The sequence below is a fragment of the Penaeus chinensis genome, chromosome 7 (genome assembly GCF_019202785.1).
Source record: "Penaeus chinensis breed Huanghai No. 1 chromosome 7, ASM1920278v2, whole genome shotgun sequence".
NCBI classification, from domain to species: domain Eukaryota; kingdom Metazoa; phylum Arthropoda; class Malacostraca; order Decapoda; family Penaeidae; genus Penaeus; species Penaeus chinensis.
In genome coordinates this window covers 7,394,688-7,404,687 of record NC_061825.1, presented here as the reverse complement: position 1 = coordinate 7,404,687, position 10,000 = coordinate 7,394,688, and the positions used below count along the sequence as shown (strand labels likewise).

The following is a 10,000-nucleotide window of genomic DNA, read 5'->3' as shown; positions in this document are numbered from 1 at the left end:
GGCGGGGCCAGGAGCCGTCAAGGTCATACTGCGTTCGACATCCGGCACGGAGAGTATTTACGAGAACACCAGAGGCAGATAATGAGGCGAGGGCAGCGGGCGGCTGGGCGCTGTGCGGACACGGATCACGTGACACCAGGGGGGCGGGGGGAGGGGGGCGAGGTGGTGCGTGGACGGCGGCGGCGAATGGCAGACTCGGGGAGGGAGAGGGGGAGGGGGAGGGGGAGAGGGCGCTAGAGCACAGCCACGGAAATGCCATTCGACCGACACCGAAGGCGAGTTAGATCGTCATCATTTCGGTCCTGCTTCGTCGCGGCGCTGTTTTTGCAAGCGCAGACCAAGCTACAAAAACGCGGCGCAGAACAATCTCGCAGCGAATCCGCCTCGGCGAGATTGCATCAATCGCCGCAACGTCGATCCGTCGATCAGCTGCGTCGACGCTAATCGACATGAGGAGCGGGATGACGACAGCCCCTCCGCCGCCTCGTCACGACGCCGCGGCCGCCTCCGCCCGCCACGACCACTGCCAGCGAGCCAGAGCCGCCAGCACCACCGCCATTATCTACGCTCGCCCGCTAGGTCCTCTGAGGGGAGAGCGGGAAAAATGAGAAGAAAAAAAAGAGAGAAAAAAGAGTGGCGAGGTCGGGTGCGGGAGGAAGCATGAGCGAGGCAGCCGTAGGGAGGCTCCAGCCCGCCGCCACACATAAAGGAGGGCCATGTCGCAAGCTCTCTTACGCGCCGCGCCACACTCGCTCCCCCGGGCCAAGAAAGTGCTGCTCCCTTCGCCCGGGGGAGGGGGGAGAGGGAGAGGGGGAGGGAGGCGAGGAGGGGGGATTGAGGACGGGTCGACAGCAGGGTAGATGAAAGAAGTGCAATTAAGGAATGCCTCTTAACTGCCGCCAAAAGCTAATGAAATGTGTCAAAATCAATTCCAATACGGAGCCCTTGCTTGAGTGTTTTTTTCGGCTACGAAGGGCCAAGCACTGCAGCGCATAATAGCAAGCACAAAGGCACGGGGAAGCATCTGGCCCTTATGAAGCAGCAACAATGCGACGGAGATTTAACGCCCGTGTACAAAGCTTTTTTCCTCTCTCGTTTTATTACTTATGGAGTAAATAAAACCTGTAGCTGAATATAAGTAAATTTACGGGAATGCCAACCCGGATTCACTAAGGGAGGATGCAGCAGAGGCGAGGCACCGTCGTCAAAAGAAAGTATTGGAGGGCGCGTGATGACCTGTTAGCTGGTCAAGGCAATGTCAGAGCGGACGGCTAGACACAACACGAGCAAGTGTCAGGAGAGCTGACTGCAGAACGAAAGAACGGCTGAACAATGGAAAGTATTTCCACACGCGATAGAAGGGACAACGGACACTCAAAGTGGTTCTTTTTCGGCGCAAAGAAAACCAAAAAGGCGTCGAGGCAAGTCGGGGCATTGGAAGACCCGCGGTGCGCATCCTGATGGCGGGGGGCAGGGGGCAGGGGGCAGGTCCGGGGGCAAGGGGCCTGGCGATGAGCAGCTCCCTCTGAACCGTACACGTTCCGACGCTGGTTACCAGGCGGACGTCAGGAACCAGCCACGCGCACAGCCTTCGCTGAAGCCTCAAGATTTGCTTGCTAAAGTATGACTAATCGTGCCTGCGCCTCGGGCCTCCTCGCCGAATCATCGGCAGTCCGCGCAGTTGGTTCGCAAAACACGATGGCAGAGCGAGCGTGGTCACGCATGATGTGCTCATGCCTGAAGTCAAGTGGTGTCACGCGCCACGTCACCGCCAGACGTCCCCCTTCACGCCCACACTCGCACGACGTCCCTCGCTCTGCGATGGCGCTTTCCCTCCCCCCTCCTAATCCACCCCCCCTCCCCCGCCACATCCCCCATCTTGATGTTCCCGAACGCGGCCGCCTCTCGGTCACGCACAGGCCACCTACAGCGGGGAGACCCTGGCGCTCCCGCCTCATGAGGCTCCTTATGAACTGAATGGCGAGTTCGTGAAGGTACACGATAGCCATTGTGATAGAATAAGCAACCCTTCCAGACAAATGCCGGATTTAGACGATCTAAGAATAGCACCCAAGCCTTGGCCGCACACTGACGGCTGTGAAACGGTTCGTAAGGTTTCATTATGGAAATTTGGGACGGTCGCTCGCGTTTCTGCGAAGGGGCGTGAGCGAAGCGACACTTAATTCGCGAGGCAGGTCGCTCGGCACCGCCACTCGCTCGCACGTCATATGCCGAAGCCGTAGGACGCCGCCGGCCTACCTGTGCGTCAAAGCTCTGGGTGTTTCCGGTATGGAAGCCTTGCACATTGTGGCGGCGGCGACTGCAGCGTTATCTTGTACGGGGGTTCGCCAGGAAGCATAAACAGAGCATTTTTACCTTCAGCCAAAAGTCAGAATCGAAACCGAAGCCGACGGGAATTTGGTTACATGGTGTTGCCAACCGCAAGACCGGCACAAGGACTGCGTAATGCGGAGATCATTCGCTGTCATGTGTGCGCGCCGTCCGACCGTGGGCGGCAAGCGGGGCAAAATAGGCGGATCCTTTAATAGTCAAACAAAAAAGGTGAAATGGAAAGGGAAAACTTGGTGAAAATGAAGTTGTAAGAACGAGACCAGCGAGAGGACAGAGGAAGAAAACAAGAGAGACGAAGGGAGAAAACAAGAAAAGGAAGGGAAGGAGGGAGACGAAGGGAGAAAACACGGCGGGGGAGGGAGGAAGGGAGAAAGGAAGAGGTCGCGATGGGGGGTGAGGGGAGGGGGAGGGGGGGCAGGGAGAGAGGGCGGCGGGAGGTAATCAGGAGTAATGTAGGGTGGGGCCGCGTGTACTGTGTGGCGCCAACATTAGGGCGGCCGTCTGTGTCACCCTTGGGCCGCGGAGAAAGGGCGTCCTCCACTCTGCCAGCGGCCAAATTCGTCGGGTGAAGCGTGCGGCAAGGATGGATTTGGCAGGTCCGTCGGTTCGCAGGAATGGGGTCGGCAGCGACTTGACACCCGCATGCGACCTCCGGACTGCGGCTTATCCCAGGAGGGAGCGACTTCCTCTGGTCACGTTTGACGTCGACTGTTGACCGTTGTCGGGTCAGTTGCCACGCCCTCGCCCGCCCACCGGATGTAGCGCCAGCCCGACCAAGGTGATCGGGTGGCAGGCGGGCTCGAGCCTCGCTGCTACACCCACACCTACTAATGATCGGCGAGACATCACGGCGAGTGTGGCAGCGACGTTGTCAGACACGAGCCAGCCCCGTTTGTCAGCCCCGCTTGTCAGCCCCCGGTCCGGGTCTCGTGGTCTGCTCCGGTTCAGTCCACCAGAGCAGCTTTCTGGTGCTGCTGGTTGCCTCGCCCACCCAAGGACCTGCGGCACCAGAAGGTAAAAACATATGGCAGAGACCCACGGCGAACACTACCGCCACAACAACAGTTTTGAAAAAGATCGGGAACGAGCGAGTGGGAGGCAGCTGCGGTGAGAGGGTGCTGGCAGGAAAATACTGAACAGGGCATGCTAAAGGGAAGGGACTGGACGCAGGGAAGAAGGGGCTACACACACGGAATGAAAAAAAGGACTGGATGCATTGCGGGGGAACTAGACGGAGGAAGGGAGGAGCGAGACAGGCAATAAAGAACTAGACTCGGGATGGGCAGAGCTCGATGCAGGAGAGAGGGAACGGACGCACGGAAGGAGGGAAGGGATTCATGCACGCACAGGGGAGGGAGGGACGCATGCACGGGGAGGAGGGCGGCCGCACAAAGAGGGGACGTCGACGCAAGAAGAAAGCGGAGATACGTCTGGCCAGGGGAGATGGACGCGCCGATAGACGGTGAGAGACGGGCGCATGGCCAGCGAACAAAGACGTATTGCCAAAGATAGATTAGAAGCGAGATAGGGGGGAATAGACGCACAAGGCACAAGAAGGATGTGCAGGGCAACAGGGAAAGCGATAGACACATGGGGAACGAGGGCGCACTGACGCAGGACGAGGAAGGGAGCGATGCAGCAAAGGCATACACGGAAGGAGCAGAGATAGAGCGAAAGAGACGGCTGCACCTGTGCGCACGGCATAAACATGGATGCACATCACAAATTAATGTACATCGCGGCGCAGCCAAATAAACAAGACGCCAATCCGTAAAAGGTGGCTTGCTGTCCGAGCACACGCAGCGCCGAGTCTCCGGCAAGAAAATGCCTCGGCTCTCCAATCAGAACAAAGGGAGCCTCCATGCACGGGGTCTACAGGAAGCGCTGGATGCACGGGGTCTACAAGAGGAGCCCGACGTGACGCTCGACCAGGAAGAATCGGTTGCATGAGATATAAAGAGAAGTTTGGTAGCGTGGATCTTCAAAGAAAAGAAAAAAAAAAGGAAAAAAGGGAGAAGGAAAAAAAGGGGAAAAAGAAAGGAGGAAAAAGTACAGCGGCGCCTGCAGGTACGAAGGACCGCCATAACACGGGATGTGAAGGAGACGGAATGAGTTGTGGTGACGCGGAGGTGTCGTGGTGACCTGGAATAACGACGCCGTTGGAGGGATGTGATCCAAAACACGATTTAACTCATTTTGTTCGTGCGGAGTTGGACGGACGACGTGGATTCATTGGGATAAACTTTTAATTGCTCGATTGGTAAAGGTGATTTCCATCCCCGGCCAAAAGTAGGAATATAAAAAACAGGGTAAAACTTGTGGGTGCGGCAGAAATGCACTGGAGTCTGGACAAGAGGGGAAATTCCTGGGTGGACTTTGAGGACGAGGGAAGAGTGCCAGAGGGGAGAGGGGATCGCTCAGATCCATGCCGAGTTTCCAGGGACAGAGGAGAGGGGCAAATGTTAGGAAGTCGGAAGCCTGGCCGGGTGAGGGGAACGCGTCACTGGTGCAGAGTTTCCAGGCGAGGGTTGCGAGGAAGGGGCCGGCGAGGGGCGATTGTCACCTGCTATGTACCAAGCGAAGGGGAGCAGCAGTGCCCGGCTCCCACACCCCTCGCCTCGCCTCGCCCTCACTCACAAATAGTACAGGCCGCCTAAATAATGACGCTGGACGCTGCCCCGCTCTGCGTATTACTGACCGGCTCTCCGAGGTCCAACTTTGTTAATAAAGATAAGACTATGGAGTGCGCCAAGGCAGGGGCGGCCGCGATGTGGGCGGCGGGAGTGCGCCGACCCTCGTGAGATCCAATACTGTAACGAGAAAGTGTGGAGCAGCGCCCCTGATGACTCCCTCCCCTCCGCCCACCGCCCCTGCCTCAATTACCTGCCTTCCTCCCCTCTGTTGTGCTCCAGGGGAACAATCCTGAGCGAGGCTCCTACGGCCCCTCGCCCTGCCAACTAATACACTGGGTATCGCATAACAGCGCCACTGCAGGGACCAGATACCGCTATCAGATAAACTTGTTGTGTCGTCCTCCTGCTGCTGCTCTCCGCCTGCTGCTTTTTCTTCGCCTTTCTGAAACCTTGGCGTCTGGACTTCGGCAGCGCCGCACTCCCGCCCGCGGCCTTCCGCAGCCCATTCCACGCCGCGTCCGGAAGCCTGGCCTGCAGACAGCACGCAGAGAGCAGCGCTGCAGGAGGCGGAGGGGGCCACGACACCGCCGGAGGAACGAGATAGGATGAACGCGGAGCTAATGGGCGGCGTGGGCGCAGCGCAACCGATAAATCGAGCAGCGCGATGGGCGGCCGCGGGAACGAGCGCGAGGCGGAGCAGGAGAACGAGACGCTCGAAGAAACACGAGAGGAGGAGGAGGAGGAGGAGGAGGAGGAGGAGGAGGAGGAGGAGGAGGAGGAGGAGGAGGAGGAGGAGGAGGAGGAGAGGAAAAGTGTGAGCTGCAGAAAGCGCCGAAGGGGAGACGGCGGATGCGAGGCAGGGAAATGGCGGGACGAGGAAGACGAAGACAAAAATATGAGGATAAGCAAGGATAGAGAGAGAAAGGAGGCGGCGAGAGGAGGCGCCCTCGAGTTCTTCCAAACCCTTGATCACACACTCCACTCCACCCCCCACCCCATCCCCACCCCATCCCCACCCTTCAATCCCCCTCACTCCCCCTTTCCTCCGCCTTGCTCTTAGACTTCCAAGCTAACGGCGGAGCACGCTGGCTCGCAAGAAGTGCATCCTCTCCTCGCGCACTCTTTATCCCTTCATTCCCCCGCACGCAACGCACTCTCGCACTCTCGCTCGCTCACACTCACCGCCTCATACTCATGCTCCTCTTTCCCTCATTTTTCGCCATGATGTTGCTCCTCATGAGCCTCATTCCTAGGCATCCTCACGCTCTCAATATCGCCACACTATGCATCCATATGAGCTTCATCCTCACACCCTCATACCGGCATAATATTCATCCTCACGAGCCTTATTCCTCATTCTCGTGCCCTCACACTCTTACACTCTCACCCAAGCCTACCTTACTAAGGGAATGTGGACACGGTAATTTCATAAAAGACTCGTGATATAACGGAACGGGGGGGGGGGGGGGGAAGGTTGGAGGGAAGGGGTAGGATGGAGTAAATTCATTTTTTTCTTCCGAGTTTTATCAGATTTTTTTTCTAAATCTACTTTTTCAGAGTTTCAAGCTGCCTGTCGACGTTTCCTGGCGTGCGGTCGTGCTTTTGATTTTGGCTTGATTTGGCATATGCAAATCGCGCCTCACTCATAGAAAACGAAGCGTCAGTGAGACGATGATGACGTCATTTCGGGAAGTTCGGGGAAGGAGAGAGGAGAGAGGAAAGAGGGGGGGAGGGGGGAGGGGAGGGAGGGGAGGGGAGGGGAGGGGAGGAGGGGGGAGGGGAGGGGGGGGGAGGGGAGGGAAGAGGAGAGAGAGAGAGAGAGAGAGAGAGAGAGAGAGAGAGAGAGAGAGAGAGAGAGAGAGAGAGAGAGAGAGAGAGAATTATACTGCCTACCGATTAGGCCTCGACTCCCATTTCAAAATAAGTTGAACATAACAGCTTACTTACGGTCATCCTCTCGTAGTCGGGGACATGAGCTATTAACTTACCTGAAACATAAAAGAAAATGGTGTTAAAAACAAGAATCAACTCTAAACTATCAGTAACACAAGTCAATTTATTTACTTACAGCCATACTATTGAAGGAAACATCAAGTCCAGAAAAAAAACTAATAAAATCAATCCTTTCCAACCCATTTAATTTCAATCCTGAATAATATTATCAGTTACTTTTAACTGTCAACATGGCCTGAAAAACTCGGGTGAAAATAAACATCACGCACTCCCCACTGCCACACGAACCTCCAGAGATACTTATTTTACAAACTTACAACTATTTACTATTTATCTGTCTCGCCGGTAATAACGAAGAAATAAATCACACACGCAGATTCACCTCCCAACGAGGCCTCTCCCCACGACATGCTACGGACGCCTCAGGTAAATGCCTTTCGTCCGCGTCTGATCAGCTGATGAGGAGTCGGGAACAAGACTACGAAGCGGGATCAGAAACGTTAACGGAAAGGGGAGGGAGAAGGGGAAGTGGGAGTGGGAGGGGGAGGGGGAAGGGGAAGTGGGAGGGAGAAGGGGGAGGGGGAGGGAGAAGGGGGAGGGGGAGGGAGAAGGGGAGGGAGAAGGGGAGGGAGAAGGGGAGGGAGAAGGGGAAGTGGAAGTGGGAGTGGGAGGGAGAAGGTGAAGGAGAGAGAGAGAAGGGGGAGTGGGAGGGGAGGGAGAAGGGGAAGGGGAAGGAAAGAGATGGGGAATGAGAAGAGGGAGGAGGAGAGGTTGAGGGGGAGAGGAAGTGGGAGAGGGAGGAGGGAGGGGAGGGAGTGAGGTCTGGGAGGAGAGGGAAAATCTAGAAAGATAGGGGAAGGAGGAAAGAGGATGGGAGGAAGAAAGATATAGCAAGGAGGACAGGAAGAGACACCATAGAAGGAGAGAGAATGATGGGGAAAGGGTTGAGAAAGAGGGAGAGGAAGAAAGAAAGAAAGAAAAAAAAAAAGAAAGAGAAATGGGGGATAACTAAGAAAGGGAATATGAGGGAGAGAGAAACATAAATAAGTAGTAGGAAAAGATGAGAAAGCAAGGAGGAAAAACAAGAAAATGTGGAGGTGAGGAGGGAGGGGGGGGGGCGGGAGGAGAGGGAGAATCAGAACGAATAAAACAGAAAAAAGGAGAAAGAGAAAACTAGAAGAGGAAAAGTGAGTGCGAGGAGGAGAAAGAGGCGAAAGGAGAATTGAAACGAGAGAATTAGCCGGGGTGAGGAAGAGTGAATAAGGAGAGACGAGGGAAAAGCGAAAATGAGGAGAGTGAGTGGGAAGCGAGGAATGGAAGGGAAAGAGAGAAAATGAGGCGGGGGGAGCGGAGGAGAGGGAAGAATAGGGAGAGAAGCGCCAGGGACGCGCAGAGGGTTAAGAGAGCGCTGTGGAGGAGAGAGTAATGAAAATCTGATGGGAGCGAGAGGAATAGGGAAGGAATGTGAAAAAATGGAAATCCAATGAAAGTGACGATCAGCGAGGGAAATGTGAGGGAAGGGGGAAAGAAAGCGGAGAGAGCTGATGCGACGCGAAAGGAGGCGGGAGAGAGAGGCAGGAGCGACGACGAGGGGGACGCCGCCGCCGACAGACTTAAGCAGCAAAAATAAAAGGAAGCAAACGAAGAGGCAGGGGCGGGAGAGGCGAAGGGACGGGACGGAGGAACGAGGAAGAGAGGAGGAGGAGGAGAGGAGGAGAGGAGGAGAGGAGGAGGGAAGGCGGACGGCAAGACAGCAGCGCGGCGGGAGGGGAGGGGAGGGGGACGGGGGGAGGAGGGAGAAACGAGCGAGGGGGAAGAAGGACGAGCGGGCGACAGAAAGCCCCAGGGGATATGGCCGCCCCGGACACCAGCCCTCGCCGTAAACAACGTCACTGTCCAACTAGGCCAACACCCACACGCGCGCGCTCGCCCGCACGCACACTTAGGGGATCGGTTCCCGTTCGCAGCAGAGCCTCGCCAGCCGCACGCAAACGCACGGCCGACATGACTCCGTGGGAAAGGCGGCGCAGCCTTCGAGCGAGCCCTGGCGCCGCAGGAACGCAACATGCAATCGCGGATGTCTCTCGGCACCAAAGATTCCGCTTCTTTATTCTCCTTTCGAATTCATTTCGCGGGAAAAGAAGTGCCAGTTCTGCCTTCTTCGAGGCCTCGGCTGACTTATCTGAGGCTCAAATTGAATGCATACAGTCTGACAAATCGACTCCTTAACATTCTCATTACGATCACAAACTATTGGTATTAAACAACAACGTTTGAGGAATTCCCAGCTAAACCTTACAGTATTGCTTTTTAGTCGCTGATGTATACCTTGTTAAAACAGTCAAGATTTTACAGCTGTGCAATCTCAGACTAATGCTCCAGCTGCCTGTAAGACCGAGAGGCTAACGGCAACACCACACTCTTTGCCCTTTTCGCCTTGGCATCAACACGCTCTCGAAAACACCGCCAGGCCCTCCGCCCGGGAACACCAAAGAAGGTCTAGGGCTCGGGTGCAGATAACCCCAAAATCCATATTTACATAGGGTCAGCTGGCCAGTCCCAGGTGCGACAATAAGGTCCAGCCAGCTCCCCAGCAGCCGCCCAGCGCCCCGATAATGCCGGGAGCCGAGGAGGTCCCCGGCGCCTCAGCACTTCATTAATTCCAAAGCGGACTCGTACCCGCGGCATCCGTAAGCTGAACATTCCTGGCCACTGCGTGAATATGACCTTCAGAAAACTCGTGTATATTTGAGCATCAGCGAGCGGGGGCATCGGGGGCTGCTCGGAGGGAATGGCCTCCCGCACGTGCCCCGGCATGTCGTTCGGGCACTAAAGTTGCCGCAGCCTTAGACGATTGGCTTTTCGGGCGACATCTGCAGCTAGCAACATACAGTCACTATGACGATCCGAACCTGGAGGTTATTTTGCACCGGAGAGGGAGTGGCGGCTGCCTGCCCTCGCACGCTGGCCGGGGCACGAGGGGGCAGACGTAACGGTGCTCATGAGATGCCTCCGGAAAACTCTCCCGCGTGAGGAAGATGATCCTCAAACCCTCCTTCGGC

The 10,000-nt window shown here is 56.3% G+C and overlaps 1 protein-coding gene across 9 annotated transcripts in view; it reads right to left on the bottom strand.

Moving 5' to 3' along the window:
- LOC125027167 overlaps positions 1 to 10,000 on the bottom strand; it is a 118,664-nt gene that overhangs the window by 70,565 nt on the left and 38,099 nt on the right. The gene's annotated exons all lie outside the window — the stretch shown is intronic.